Source organism: Vicugna pacos, chromosome 11, assembly GCF_048564905.1.
Source record: "Vicugna pacos chromosome 11, VicPac4, whole genome shotgun sequence".
Taxonomy (NCBI): Eukaryota; Metazoa; Chordata; class Mammalia; order Artiodactyla; family Camelidae; genus Vicugna; species Vicugna pacos.
In genome coordinates, this window is record NC_132997.1 from 21,929,311 (window position 1) to 21,933,882 (window position 4,572).

General features: G+C 51.7%; 1 long non-coding RNA gene across 1 annotated transcript; it reads right to left on the reverse strand.

Annotated features, from left to right (window-relative positions):
• Nucleotides 1-1,203: 1,203 nt before the first annotated feature.
• On the reverse strand, nucleotides 1,204-4,050 carry LOC140699199 (uncharacterized). The gene is made up of 3 exons (XR_012077209.1): nucleotides 3,955-4,050; nucleotides 3,017-3,271; nucleotides 1,204-2,673 (listed from the first exon to the last, which is right to left on the reverse strand). It is a non-coding gene; the product is annotated as an uncharacterized lncRNA (long non-coding RNA).
• Between the last annotated feature and the right edge of the window lie 522 nt (nucleotides 4,051-4,572).

Here is a 4,572-nt window from a genome sequence, read left to right on the forward strand (position 1 = left end):
CAGAAGCCAAGGGCAGAGTGGCCCATGTCCCCACAGGGCTGCCATGAAAGCACAGCATGGAAGGCAAGGCCAGGTCTGTCACTCTGCTTCTCCACTACTACCCCCAGGGCCATGTCCTCCATCGTGGGCACCTGGCTGGGCCAGTACCCAGAGGATTTCCACCAGCCCCCAGAATTTCCCTGCCTGAAGATGGTACTGGCTTATGCAGAGCTGAGCATGCCTGGCTCAGACCTGGAGCACCAGGCCCATCTTCTGGCAGAGCTGGGGCTCCCAGAGGCAGAGGGTGATGATGGGGAGGATGCAGGGTCGGTGATGGGCTGAGTCAGGAGGGGAAAGCACTGGACCACACAGAGGAGAGCCTCCTGAGGCTGGAACTGGACCAGGAGCAATGGGGAGCCTCATATCATTTGCCCTGGACTGCATCTGAGAATGCTTCTTGGGCATGGGATCTTGGACTGAGGCTTCACTGACTGGCAGTGAGGGCTTTCCTATTTTGGGGAGACATGTGGAAAAGCAGTCATATTGATGAGAGTTTCCCTTCTTGGAGCTACAGCGGCAGCTCAGAGCAAGCTCTGGAAGCACCTGGAGACCTAAAGCCTGCTGCACCTCTCCTGCCCAGGACAGCTCCAGAGCCAGAGCAAGCTCAAGCCACAGCCCTTGCTCAAGTTCAAGGGCCAGACGAAGGGATATACCAACTCCAAAACCAGAGCCAGAGCCTGCTCCCGCCCCAGCTCTCATTTAAGTTCAAAGCCAGGAAAAGCACCCGCACAGGCGCCAATTCCACAGGAGGTTCAGGCATCAGCTGTCCTCCATCTCAGATCCTGAAACATCAGGAACAGCTGCTCTAGCACTTCCTCTACCACCTCAGCCAGCTGCCTGCCCGGCCTCACATCCAGAGCCTCAGCCAACCTCAGCCAGAGCTCCCCCACTGGCCCTGGGGCACCACAGTGCTTTGGCCCAGCTGTGACCCCACAGGGTTATCCAGTTCTAGATCAGAGACCAGAACAAACCTAGTTCTTCTAGTTACTCAGGTGCTAGAGCCAGGTCCTCCCCGGATACACCTAGAGCTGCTACCGGATCAGCAAGGAACACCAGCACGCACAGTGCCTTCAGGGCCGCGGGCTGAGCTGCCCCGGGTGCCAGCAGCTGCACTGGAGATGTCCTTCCCCTTCTCTGTAATTCCTTCTTTAAAAAAAAAATAAATTTGTTATATTACATACACTAAATTATTTATTCTATGACATAGTGACTTTAAAGTTAAATTTTTTGATTAAATTCTAAATGTACTTGGCATTAAGTACATTGACAATGTTACAATAACCCCTTTTAACGTCTATTCCAGAACATTCTCAACAAAGGAAAGTACAGTATGTACCAGTCAGGCTCTGCTGCCTCCCCTCCCCTTCAGTGCTGGGGCACCCGCTGTGCCTGATGTGTCTGTGAATTTACAACCCCTGGGTATTCTTATTGGTGATATCATGTTATAGTAGTCTCTTGTGTCTGTCTGAGTAATGTATGAGGAGACTGATTATCATGGGGTTTATTTTGCTTTAAATATAAATTTTAAATATTAAAAATATGCCATGTCACGAAATTAAAGGCAAGGCCTTGGATGTGTTCCCTCCAGCAGAATTCCCTAGCTGCAGCAGCGGCTCCCACTTGAGATCATATGAGCAGAAAGATTTGTGACAAAACATATCAGGTGCTCAAGGAAACTGCAGGAAGGTCAGAGCTTCAGGTCAAGAGCTTCAGAGATGAGCACAGGCCCTTCCACCCCTCAGGCTCCCCCAGCAGTGACTCCCTGCCTCATCCCTGGTCCAGACATCCTGTGGCTAACATCCTGTCGTTCAGCTTCTGCAGGGGAAGGGACTCTGCCTTTTGCCCTAAACCACAAATGGGGAGGAAGGAGGGCCAATATGTCCATCAATGTAAGGTCAAGGGGGTCCCATGTTTTGAGTTAGTGAGTGAGATGATGGTCAGTGACCTCCCTTCTCTCTACCCAGAGTTGGAGCCCCCGGTGCAGAGAACATATGTCCTCACAAAAAGGAAATTCCAAGCTTTCCCAGGAGGGGAAAAACAGAAGCCCCTGTTTAAATTGGGAGCAGATGAAGCAGAGATCCAAGGGCCCAGGGGAAGGCCTGCTTGGGCTGAGGCTCTGCACTGATGCTTAGGAGCACAGGCTGAGTGTTGGTTTGTAGGATGTTACTAAGAATCATCATTGCAGAGTCTCTATGTAAAACCAAATTTGCCCCCAGAAAACACATTCAGTACAGATCCTCAAACATCCCTTTTCTACCTTAGATCCTGTAGAAGGTTGAGATGTGTAGCTCATAAGTAGAGAGAATGATAGGGGATGGGGTGTCCACAGAGTCAGGGCAGCTCAGGTTGTCTGACTTGGCAGGAGGGGACCACTCTCATTGGATGCCGATATTTCCCTAATAGAGCAGAAACCCAGAATACCACAGGCGTAGAGTGGTAAGGTTTTTCCTCTCTCATGGAAAATAATTACGAGTGTAGAGAGTTCATACTGTCAACAGCACACAATGGTAGTCAGCCATTATCCATCTTTCTGCCCCTTTCAGTATTTTTAGCTGGTGTTCATCCTCAAGGCTGTCTCTTGGTCCAAAATGGATGCTGGAGCACGGGACTTGATCCACCACCATGCGTTCACCTCTGAGGCAGGAAGGAGGAAAGAGGAAGGGTCAAAGGGCCAACTCAGCTGCATCTACTCCATCTAAACAGCCTCCCTCAAACCCACACAGTCCACACAATCCTATTGCTCACTTCTAATCTGCCTGAAGTTGATCTGGCCACTTTCAGCTACAAGAGACCTTAGGAAGTCAACCATTGATATGGAGAATTTCTGTCCTCATTTAGACCATTTTTCTCTTCTTAAGTAAAAACAAAAAAATGAAAGCCATGTGGTGATGCCCTGGGCTGTTTGCCTACACTAAACACCAAGAAGAAGGGGAGGAGATGGAGTGATTTTCAGGTGAGTTGGGTTTCGTTTACCCACCATAGAGGCCCTCTGCTCGGTGTCTCTTCATTCCCAGGGGAATTAGAGATGCAGTTTCTAACCAGGATTTTCTAGAGGCAAAGATTCTTTCATTTCCCAGGCAGGCAGCTGGAACCACAGTGGGGCTTTCATCTGCCTGTTCCTTGGAAGCAGCTCAGAGAAGATCCTTTTCTGTTCCCTGATGAGGTGGACAGAGGTGGAGGATGGGAACTTGGGGAAGCAGTATGTCCAAATCGCTGGATCAAAAATTGAGATCTGCCAAAAAAAAAAAAAAGTGTCATCAAAAATTAGGCCTATTGGACACCCACACTTTCAGCCTAGAAGTACATACGACATCAGAGTGATTATTAGTAAAAATAGTTCACATCCAATAAAACTCCACATGGTCAAATGCACTACTGACTGATGACACAAGGAAAATACACTACTGAACAATTTTGGTACCTGCTGTTTGACTCAGGTCAGTTGATGGGATCCAAATAATGGTCACTAAGGAAATCTTACAAAGGCAGACTCTGTAGTCATTAAATTATGTTTTGGACAAGAAATCTTACCACGTATTTCTTTTACATTTGATCCCAAGTGAAATACTTTCAGTAAATGAAAAATAAACATGGCTATCCCTGCGTCAGTCCTGAGGCTGGGAGCCGCCCCCAGCCCCCCATCCCACCCCCCCAGGAGCCAGTGCGCAGGCCTGAGCAGAGGCAGGTGTGAGGGCTGCGAGGAAGGGGATTCAGCCCTGAACTGGGTGGGTTCCTGGGAGGCCCTGGGTCGTGACAAGGAAGTTGAAGACTGAGTGGGTCACTGACTATGTGACCCTCCTGGCGGCCTGGGAGAAGCACAGAGGCTGGTAAGTGCAGCCCTGCCTGTCGCTCCTCCCCGCCCGCCGGCGGGCCAGCAAGGGGCCCGGCTCTCCAGCTGCCAGGCCGCGATCCTACCCGGGTCCTCGGCTCCGGGGCGGCCGCTACCAGTCGCAGCCGCTCCGCTGTTGGCAGCGTAAGGCCGTTGGGCTCGGGCCACGAAGGCGGGCGTTGCATGGAGGGCGTCCCTCCTGCGCGCGCCCCGGGCCCACAGGGCAGCGGGGCCACCCCTCGGGCGCCTGCGGTGGCGGTGGGGGCGGGGCGGGCCCTGGCCTGGGGCTGAGGGCCCCGGACTTGGCCACTTGCCCTGAGGCTCGCGGGCTCTGGACCAGGCGGCCGCCTGAGAGGAGCCACAAAGTCGGGGCCGCGGGGCTCGTCTCCCCTCGATGTGTCCAGAGCTGTGATGTTGCTTTTGGGCTCTGGTTGCTCATTGATGGCGGGTGCGGAAACCGCATGATGTCCCTCGACCACCAGATGCCTGGAGAGCGTATTCAGATAGCACTTCTTAAAAGACATAAGGGGTAGGATCAGATCCAAAAGGCTCCAGGTTACCTTTGAGCGTTTCACCACTTTATTGACAGAAATGACAATTACTGACTCTCAGAGCGCCCCTTGGAGGGCAAGTTGTGACATACTAAGATTTATTCAAAATTAGAAAGACATTGCCACCTTTTGACATTTTTGCATCTTGAGGGC